Below are 11,422 nucleotides of genomic sequence, written 5' to 3'. Positions count from 1 at the left end.
AGATTGATTTAGTGGGCTCTATAATATGTTTACAGAATCAGATATTTAAGAGATATGGACACAATTGCACTCACTTGTCTGTTCAAGAGTTTCATGTTTCTTCTGATATTAATTCAATTGATTTATGTATACTTGTACTCAAGGCACATACTGTCCTTTACCTTTTTCACTCAAGGTTTCTTTACCACTTGAACCACAGCTCCATTTCTAGCTGTTTGGTCTCTTATTTGGAATAAGCATTGCCAGGCATCTGTGTTTCACTCCTGTAAACCTATCTCCTTGGGAGGCTGGGCTCTGAGGATCGCAGTTCAAAGCCAATCCAGGCAGGTAAGGCCGTGGGACTCTTATCTCCAAATAACCAACAGAAGCCCAGAAGTGGTGTTGTAGCTCAAGTGGTAAAGTGCTAGTCTTGAGCTGAAGAGCTGAGGAACAGTGCCCAGGCCCAGAGTTCAAGCCCCATGATCCCCCCCCCCCAAATAGGGTCTCGTATATTTATATTTTCTTCTCCTGGAGGATTTCAAACCTCTTGTCACATTTACATTTGTAATAAATAAATGGCTGTTACTTACCATAACTTTCTATAAATTGAAATTTTAGTTGACAATACAACAATTTTGACAAAAAATTTTGTGTGCTTGTTCTTTTGTTGAGGGAATGATGTTTAACAAATGAAAATGTAATTAATTATCAACTTCCTCAGTATGAAAATCAAGATATAATCAAAATACCCTTCAGTTTCTATTGAGTTTTTTACTATCTTCTCTATTCAAGCAATCTCATTATTAGAGTTGAGTTTATATTACTGAGAAAAATCATAATCCTCATTGTGTAATATGAAATTGTTAAGAAAATATGTGCTTTCAGTGATTTTTTGCATGGTATTTTGTAGCCCTGGATATTTTTTCTGAGTTAGGATTTCAGTAGTCTTACAAAACATTTTTCCTCTTAAATGAAGAAATGAAAAGAATGTACAAATGGATGGATTGATGTGTTGAAGTATGTTTAGGTAGATGAAAGCCAAGGAGAAAGCAAATGCATGTAAAGGAAAAATACATAAATAAATAGATAAAAGAACAGAGGTAAGAAGGGAGCAAGCAAAAAAAAGTCATATGAAAGTTTTTTGGTTTTGTTACAATGAAACTTTATTCATAAGAAGCAGGCTGGATTTGGCCCTTGAGTCATGGTTTATCTATCTTCTGTGTGTGTGTGTGTGTGTGTGTGTGTGTGTGTATGCCCGTGCACACGTGTGTGAATGTGTGTGCGGTATTGAAAATCAAATGCCATATGTTTTTTATCTGACTTTTTGTTGCTTTAAAACAGTTACACATATTCTAACAAACATTGGAAATTTCATAGGAATGAAAGAGAATAAAGTAATGAAAGTTATTAGGATGATTTAAATTTTTAGAGGAAATAAATTTTAATCCATAAGGGGCATTTGGACAAAGGATTTTATGTGCCCATTTAAAAGTAACATAATGAATGCCAACAATGAGAAAAGCATGGCAGAAATCAGGAAAGCAACTCCATTCATAATAGCCCCACAAAAAATAAAATACCTAAGAATTAACTTAACCAAAGTAAAGGATCTCTATGATAAAAACCTTAAGAACCTGAAAAAGGAAATCAAAACAGACCTTAGAAAGTGGAAAAACCTCTCATGCTCCTGGATTGGAAGGATCATCATCATGAAAATGGCAATACTTCCCAAGGCTATCTACAAATTCAGTGTGATACATATCAATATTCCAACCTCATTATTCAAGGAAATAGAAGAGGCAATCCAAAAATTCATATGGAACAATAAAAGACTCCGAATAGCAAAAACAATCCTTAACAGAAAGAACAGTTCTGGAGGAATGTCAATACCAAATTTCAAGCTCTACTACAAAGCCATAGTAATCAAAACAGCTTGCACAAAAACAGATTTCAGGACCAATGGAATACAATTGAAAATCCAGAAATGAACCCACAGACATTTAGCCCTATAATCTTTGATAAGGGAGGTAAAAAAAATAGAATGGAAGAAAGACAGTTTCTTCAGTAAATGGTGCTGGCAAAATTGGTTAATCACTTGTAGAAAACTAAAGCTAGATCCTTATATATCACCATGTACCAGAATAAACTCCAAATAGATCAAAGACCTCAGAGACAAAACAGACATTCTGAAAAAATAGGAAAAACACTAGGTCTCCTTGGCGCAGGCTGAAATTTTCTTAATAGAGACCCAGAAACACAACAAATCAAAGAAAGGTTGGACAAATTGTATTGCATGAAATTGCAGAGCTTCTGCATGACAAAGGATACAGTTAGCAAGATTAATAGAAAGCCCACAGATTGGGAGAAGAACTTCACTAGCCATACAACGGACAATGGTCTCATAGCTAATATATACCTGGAACTCAAACAATTAAACCTCCCAACAACAAATTCTCAAAGAAACAACTGCCCAATAAATAAGTGGGCTACAGAGTTATAGAGAAACTTCTCCGAAGTCGAAAGAAGGATGGCCAATAGACACATGGAGAAATGCTCAACCTCTCTAGCCATAAAAGAAATGCAAATCAAAACAACATTGAGATACCACCTCACCCCAGTTAGAATGGCTATAATCAAGGACTCCAATAACAACAGATGCTGAAGGGGATGTGGACAGAAGGGAACTTTACTGCATTGTTGGTGGGAATGTCAACTTGTTCAAACACTTTGGAAAGTACTATGCAGGTTCCTCAAAAGACTCCACATAGAGCTCCCCTATGACCTAGCAATCCCACTTTTGGGCATTTACCTGAATGATCACAAACAAGACCATACTAAAACTCCCAGCACAACTATGCTTATTGCAGCATTATTTACCATAGCTATGATATGGAACCAACCCAGATGCCCTTCAGTAGAGGAATGGATCAAGACAATGTGGTATATATACACAATGGAATTCTATGCCTCCATCAGAAAGAATAAGATTGTCCCATTTGTTAGGAAATGTTGCGACCGCCTCGACCCGCAAGGATGACGCGACAACAGGTCCTTCTTTCAGACGGTTTATTCAGGACCTTATTTACAGCTTCTTTTCTCCTACTTCTCTCCTGCCCGCTTCTTCCTGTTTCTCCTGCTTCTCCTTGTTTCTCCTTCCCTCCTACTTCTCTCCTGCCCGCTTCTTCCTGTTTCTCCTCCCCATCTGCCCCGCGCTCCGGTTATAAGCCTCCTGGATGGCCAATCCTGAAGCGCCATGTGGCATATACTGATAGGGCTGCAAACACGGAAGCAAACTAGGAGCCAGGTCATAGCCATATAAGGAGTTGTTTTTTACAGAGAGCACTCGTCACGAGGAAGACGGAAGGCGGGAGCCCGCGCCATCTTAGGTCGCAGCCGCACCACGCGGCCCTGCCATTTTTGCTTTTGCAGCCTCTTTGGTCGCGGCTCCGGCAGCTCTCCACAAGGAAATGGAAAGACTTGGAAAATATATTAAGTGAAATAAGCTAGGCCCAAAGAAACATAAGACCCATGGTTTCCCTTATTTGCAATTACTAGTATATGTCTGAGATAAGCAGAAACTGTCAGACAAGTTGATGTTAGGTGACATGAACCCCAAGATAAGGATTCAAATTTTTTTCTTTCTTGTGATTGTTTCTAACACATTTATAAGATGATTTCTTTGTTGCTTTGTATGTCCCTCTCCCAGGATATATCCCCTGTTTTCACTGTATCTGATGTTGGTGTACTTTGTAGAGGTGAAGAAATTGTTTAAATAGGGATACAGGTGGACCCATTGCAACAATGAGATGTACAAGTCGTTATGTCAAAAAACGAACTTTACAACTTTGAAGGAGAGTTTAGGTGGGTACAGTATTTTTGGTTGTTAGTTCTTTTTCTTTTGGGGCATGGCATACATCATTCCATGCTCTTCTTGTTTTAATTGTCTCTGCTGAGAAATCTGAGGTGATTCGAATTGGTTTCCCCTTATAGGTGACTGATCTCTTCTCCTTGACAGCTTTAAGGATCCTTTCCTTGGTCTGAATTGATCCTGTGTGGGTTATAATGTGACAGTGGTATGTCCTGTTCTGATCTGTTCTATTTGAGGTTGTAAAAGCTTCTTGTATCTGAATAGGCCTATCTTTTTGCATGTTTGGGATGTTCTCTGCTAGGATCCTATGAAATAAATTTCCCAGACCATTAACTTCTGTCTCTAGGTGCTCCTCTCCACCCAATTTCCTCAGATTAGGCCTTCTGATGATGGCTTCTAATTGTTAAATACATTTATCATATTTCTTGGATTTGTCTTGAATAGTCATCTGTTCTTTCTCTATAATATCTAGGCTGTCTTCACTCCCCGAGATTCGATCTGCTGCATGGTCTAACCTAATGTCAAGACTTTCTTCTTCGTTTTTTATTTCCTTTCCTTCTAAATGGTTGGATTTGATGGCTTCAAATTCTTTGTTGGAGCTTTGTTTTAGATCTTGTATGGACTTCTTTATTTCCTTAATTTGTTGTTCAGTGTTTATTCTCAAATCCCTTAGTTGATTGGTTATGGTTTCGTTGGACTCCCTTTCCTTCCATTGGTCTCCATTCAGCATTCCCTTTGTGATCTCCCTGGATTCTTTCAGCTGTCTGTTTGTGGATTTCATGAATGCCTCCATTGATCTTTGTTATTCCCATCCCACTCACACAATTCTCTGTTAATCTTTCATTAGCTTCTTCATGCTCAGTGCTCACAAAATTCCTGTGTTAATTTTTGGTTAGTCTCCTTTTGCTCCCTCTCATGCTCACACAGATCTCTTTGCAGGCTTAAAATTTTTCATTCAGTTTGTTCACCAGTAGAGTTTGTAGAGAATTTTGGGAACTCTCCTCTGGATTATTAATTATCTGATCTTTCACCTGATTATCATGAGTGGGAGTTTAGATACCTGGATTTGCCATTTTTCTTGTGTTCTCCAGCTTGTTCTGCCCATTTGGTATGAAAGCAAAACTAATTTTGTGCTAGAACTCTATTTTAAGGCAAGCACCAACCAGAATCCTGTAGGTGACACAGATTTATTGATGCAGTAAAAGTGAGTACATATACAATCTGGTAAAAATGTATACAATCTAATTCAACATCAAACAACTATGGATTAATGGACTAAAAATGTCAAAGACAAAAAATGTCAGCAGACAAGAAATTAATAGGTTTAGGGAGAATTGAGGGGAGAAAATAAGATTAGAGGAATGTGAAGAGGTAAAAGGAAAAAAGCCCTAATTTTAGAAAGGAAATGATAGACTGAAGGGAGAGATAAAAAAAAAAAGGAAAAAATGAAAAAATAAAAATTTAAATTAAAAAATGAAACACTTAAAAATTATATAAATATACAGAAATAATACTGATAGAAGAAAAGGATAAGACAGGAGGAGAGATAAAAAGGAAAAAATAAAAAATTTAACAATGGAACACTTAAAAATTTTATAAGTATGAAGCAATACTACTACTATTAAAGGAGTTGAGCCTAAGAGGTTGTGAATTGAGTAATCAATTTCTGAATTAAGTATGCATACAATGAAGGATAAGATCAAATAATCGACTATGGATATATATCTGGGATTGAACAGAACAGCAATTAAGTCTTGCAAAAAAAAAGGGGGAGTTAAAATAATTTTTAAAAACACACACCTACAATAAAAATTATGAAAAAAGAAATAGAAAACAATCTTTTTAAAAAGATTAAAAAGATAGGTAGAGATAAAGATTCTTTGATTATTTTTGTGGGAGAGAAGGTCTTGTGCCACGCCTACTCCGGTGGAGTCTGCTTAGCATAGAACACCTGCTTTCAGACCTGAGAATGGGGCTTCACAGAAGCCTATCTCTGAGAAGGGGACTTCACCAAAGTCTACCTCAGAGAATGGGGCTTCAAAGAGGCCTACCTCCTGGAAAGGCTGGCAAGCCCCTGGAAAAGATGTGTTTCTGTTCCTGTTTTTCTTTTCTTCACTGTACAGGAGTGCCTATTAATCTTTTACTGTTCCTGCTGCTTGTTCTACTTACTCATGCTCAACGTTCCCTTATTCAAGGCTCTTTCTTGGAAGTGTTGACGACTCCAACATCTGATGAGTATCTTGAGAATATGACTAACTCACCAGAGTTAAGTGCTACCCTGAAAGCCCCTCTTATGGAGGCTAGTAGACAAGTCATAAATAAATATAAAAGTATTGGGGGTTTCATGACATCACTTCAGCAGAAGGAATTGTTTGTGAGAGATTTACAAGAAGCTGTAGGCATGGCTAGAGCTATTGGAGACTTCCCTTTAATCCTGAAGCATATACAATAGACTCATATAGATACCCTGTAGATAAGAAAGATGTAGAGGAATATTTAGACCAAAAGCTAAATAAGATTCCTAAAAAGTTGGTAGATGAAAGGTGGCAATGGCTTATCAGAGGAAAATGGTGGGATCCTCCATTATCTAGAGAACCCCAAAGACTTCCCCCAGATCCATAGCCTTTTACAGGTGTGTATGATAAGGATGGCAACCGTTGGGTAAACTACTTAGGAGAAAGAATTTCCTATTACTCTCTTCCATTTACTGAGAGACTTGATAGGTCTAGGCCTCCTTGGTGCTTACTATCAAAGAAGGAACAAGAAAGATCTTATGAGACATTTAAGGCTTCTATGGAGAAGAGTAAATGATTATGTGAACGGGTTACAGAAAAGACCCTCTAAAGAATGGCAAAGAAGCACAATTGCTTAGAAAAGATTTGAAATGTATAAAGTACAAAACTAAACAAAAGTAACTATGAAGTACTAGAGTTCATGCCTTTCTGTTCAGCACCTTGCCCATATGCCCTGGTTAATGGTTAATAGGTGATAAACATCGAAACCAATTGTATTTCTTAAAAATAGAGGTAAAGCTGAAAACAAGTGCCTATCGTCATAACTCGTCATCCAAAAAAACAAGATCAGGAGACCAGCTGGTGACCACCCAAGAACGAAGCTTTGCAGCAAGATTGTGTAACCTTTTGCCCTTTCTCATGGAGACTTTTGCTATAAAAGCTTGTTATCCTCTGCAATAAATCACACTCAGCATTCACTCCTCGTGTGTGTGAGTTGTCTGTTTGCCATCTCCCCACCTATTCCAGTTCCTCCACTAGGTGTCCTCCCACGTCCCGACAGAGCAGGTAAGCGGCAGTCTTGTATCTCTCCTGTGTCTGTAACCAGTCTCTTGGTAGAGTTTCTGGTTTGCTTGTGGTGTTTGGTTTTCCTGTGGCTTGACTGGTTTCTTAAGTCAGTTTGTTTGATCAGTCAGACAGAAGCTCTGGTGTATCCAGGACTTTATGATCCTCCTCCCAGTCTACTTCAGTGGGAGGGAGATCTGCTTACAGTATCACAACAGGGGGAGATGGCTGTTTCCTCTAACTTGGAGTTGCTATGATGAGACAAAGTTATGGGTAAGGTTGAAGACTATCAGTAATCAGTGGCTTTTCCCTGAGGGATGATCTCCTGAGACACAGAGCCCAGCCTGGAGCCATTCTCAGAGTTTATGTTTATTGACTTTCAATTTTTTTCTCTTTCTCTCTTTTTTTTTTTGCAAATTCTTTATTGTGATTAAGTGATTACATAATTTCCCAAATTTCACAGTATTGTGGGATAGTGATGCTTAGTTAAAGTCACAACATATTCTAACTTTCAGGGGGCAAATTGTCTATCATGGTCTATGAAATTTATGAGTTCTATGAGCTTTGATAATAGTTATTTCTTCCACATCGGGTGATTTGTATATTTCTATACTTTTGCATAGTGTCAGCTGTTTCCTCTTTCCCACTCGTTCCCCCCCTCCCATCACTGTCATTGAGTTGTTTAGTTCGATATGATCAATGTCCAGTGCAGCTGATGGGTCCCACTGTTGTATATTTTCCCTGGAACCCCTCTAGTTCTCCTCCTAGTTTCCCTCCAGTGCACATATATACCCATATATGTGATCAGCAACATAGGGTTACTTAGTAGTGACATGACCAGATGAGTGGAGGTTCTTTGTTTCTCAAGTCTTGTTAACCTTGTTGTATCATCTTACATTTTGGATTTAACATTCACTTATCAGGTAGGCCATGTGCCTTTTGTCTCCTTGCTCTTGGATTACCTCACTCAACATGATTTCTCCTAGTTCCATCCATTTCCCTGCAAATGCCATTTATTTTGTCATTTCTAATGGCTGCATATATTCCATTGTGTATAGATACCACAATATTTTTATTCATTCATCTGTGTTGGGGCATCTGGGTTGTTTCCATATTCTGGCTATTGTGAACAGTGCTGCAATAAACATGGAGGTGCATGTGTCCTTGTATCCTGGTTCCTGTTGTTCAAGAGAGATGCTTAGGTGTGGTATGGCTGGGTCTAGGGGAGGTCAATATTTAGCTTTCTGAGGACCCTCCAGACTACTTTGCAAAGTGGTTGTATTAGTGTACATTCCCACCAGGAGTGTAATAGTGTTTCTTTTTCTCCCCATCCCCTCCAGCATTTGTCATTGGTTGACTTTAGGATGTGGGCCATTCTGACTGGGGTAAGGTGGTATCTCAGGGTTGTCTTTATTTGCATTTCCTTCACCACCAGGGATGGTGAACATTTCCTCATGTGTTTCTTTGCCATTTCTATCTCTTCTTCTGAGAAGTCTCTCTTTAGTTCCCTTGCCCATTTAGGAATTGGTTTGTTGGGTTTGGGAGGGATTAGTTTCTTGAGTTCCCTGTATATACTGGATATTAACCCCTTGTCTGATATATTGCTGGTAAATATTTTTCCAAGTTAGTTTGTTGTCTTTCTACCTTGTTTGCTATGACTTTAGCTGTGCAGAAACTTTTTATTTTAAGGTGATCCCATTTGTTGAGACTCTCTCCAATTTCTTGTGAAGTTCCTGCCTGTGCCTATAAGTTCAAGTGTCTCTCCTACTCTGTCCTGCAGTAGTTTCAGAGTTTCAGGTTTGATGTTAAGGTCTTTAATCCATTTTGAGTTGATGTTAGTACATGGTGACAGGATGGTATCCACTTTTATTTTTCTGTGTGTGGCTGCCCAGCACCAGTAGTTGAAGAGGCGGTGCTTCTTCCACTGTAGGTCTTTGGCTAGTTTGTCAAATATCAGCTGACTGTAGGCATGTGGTTTTATTTCTGGATTTTCTATTCTATTCCATTGATCTTCAGGTCTGTTTTAGTGCCAGTACCAGGCTGTCTTTGATGTTATGGCTCTATACTAGAGTTTGAAGTCCGGCATCAAGATTCCTCCCATGTTGTCTTTTTTTCTTTTACCTCTCCTGGTTCTGGGTCTGCTGCCTAGGCTGCAAGAGGGTGGGGCAGCCTCTGGCTCTGTTTACCCAGTGAAGAAAGTCAGTTTTCAGGGCGCTGAGATTCCTATGTCTGGGAAGGGAAACTGCCCACTGGATGGAGCTGAGCCAGGCAGCTTAGGTTCCTGTGACCTGTTGAATGGCTCCTTTTGTCTTCTTCCAAGGCCTGAGTTTGGAACTAGCTGCTCTAACCGGGCCTTTTTCAGTATCAAAGATGGAGTTCTTCACCAGTGGTGGGAGGGGGATATCTCCCACCACTGCTCTGTGAGAAGAAGTGAGGATGCCTTGGGTACTCACACCAATCCCCAATCCCTTAGTTTTTGGGCCGTTAATGGTCTGCCAGTCTCTGTAATCAGCAGGATGAAGATTTGTGCTCCTTGTCAGTGCTTCCTGGTGCTGAGTAGAATCTGCTTTGGAGCCTTTGTCCTGGGCTCTCTCTGTTGATATGGCAACCACTGCAGCAGGCACCGCCACTGCTGCAGACACCAGCAAGCCCTCAGAACTGTCCTTAACCAAACTGCCTGAATTTTTCCTCTCTGACCTCTCTCTATTATGACGGCACACTTGGTGTGACTCTCAAGCCTAGGACTTTTCACTGGAACACTAAAATTGCTTGCTATGTGAAAGCTTGTTTAGCCTCCAGCTTCTCTGCTGCCATCTTCCTCCCAACATTGTCAATGCTTTCTTGAGGACCATGATAGGCAGGTACTGTATAATGAGCCATATCTCCAGCCCTTCTTTGTACTGAGTATTTTTGTGATAGCATCTTGCTTTTCTATATGCCCATGCTTGGGTTATAGTCTTTCTATTGATGCTTGTGCCATAGTTGGAATGAAAGGCATATGAGTCAATATCCAGCATTACTCCTGTCTATTGCTTCAAGTGTTTCCCTTATTTATCTATGTGTAGTTTCATGCTTGAAGCTCTTAAGTTGAAGACTCTGATGGAATGACAGGAAACCATTTCCAATATTCAACAAGTGGCAATATAGCTTTATGAACAAAATTTGTTACAGAAGCAATCTTGTGTCCACTGTATATAATTCACCATATTGTAAACAATCAGTTGACTGTAGCTATGTGGGAATTTTCTGGATCATCTGTTATGTTTACCGGTTCCCAGTTATTCTTGGCACCATGGTCAATGTGACTTTGTTTCAGTGGTTGTAATATAGTTTGTAATCAGGTCTACCATGTTTCCAGCAGGGTGCTTTTTTCTCATGGTTTTGTTCTTTCATTGTGTGAATCCAAATGAATTTTAAGAGATTTTTTTTTCAAGGACAACATTGGAATTTTGAAGAAAACGAATCTGTGAGTTTCTTTGTTGGGCATTTCAACAATATTCATGATCATCCATAAAATGGGAGGTACGTCCTGTTCTCTTCTCTTCTCTGATACTTTCTTCTGCATCCTCTGATTTTCAAGATTGATAGACAACTTTGATGCCTTAGGTAGAATTTCCCTTAGACATCTTTTGATACTGTGGCAAATGGATTGTTACAGGAGTATCTTTCTTCATCAGTGAGTTTGTGTTGGTGTAAAGACTTCTGCTGTCATCTTTATGGTGTTGAAACATGAGATATCATTTGCAGAGAGAGATGTTTGCCTGGATATGGTGTGTATGAATTGACCCTCTGTGTACGAGGTCCTCATAACTTTAGTTGACAACTCAGAGGCATAGACTTTTTCTGGTCATTTCACCATTCATATGACATGGCATCATCTCATGTAATCCAGTTGCATCATCTCAAATAAGTTTCATGCAAAGAGTTTCTAGACACAGACTTTTGCTAAACTCCAACCAACATAACTCCATCTTTGGGGCTTCACTATCTGTGGTCTTGGATGAAATCACAGCACCTGGGGTGAAGAAAGCAAATCTGAAAATATGTTTTCTAACTCATGTTTTTCTTCCTGAGGCAAGGCTACAAATGCAAAGCCCCTGGGAATAGTCTTACACATTACTTCTGGGAACTCACAAGTGTCTTTGATTAGGGGTGAGCGATAATGTCGATCTCTGTCAATAAAAAGCACATATGCCCATATACAAAGATATACAAATATACATAGCTCAAATTGGGCCTCACTTCCTGCCAGGATTTCTGTTTGGCACATGCTTCAAGG

Source organism: Dipodomys ordii, unplaced genomic scaffold (assembly GCF_000151885.1).
Source record: "Dipodomys ordii isolate 6190 unplaced genomic scaffold, Dord_2.0 Scaffold332, whole genome shotgun sequence".
Lineage (NCBI taxonomy): Eukaryota > Metazoa > Chordata > Mammalia > Rodentia > Heteromyidae > Dipodomys > Dipodomys ordii.
The sequence above is the reverse complement of the archived record's forward strand: the minus strand, read 5'-3'. Positions refer to the sequence as shown.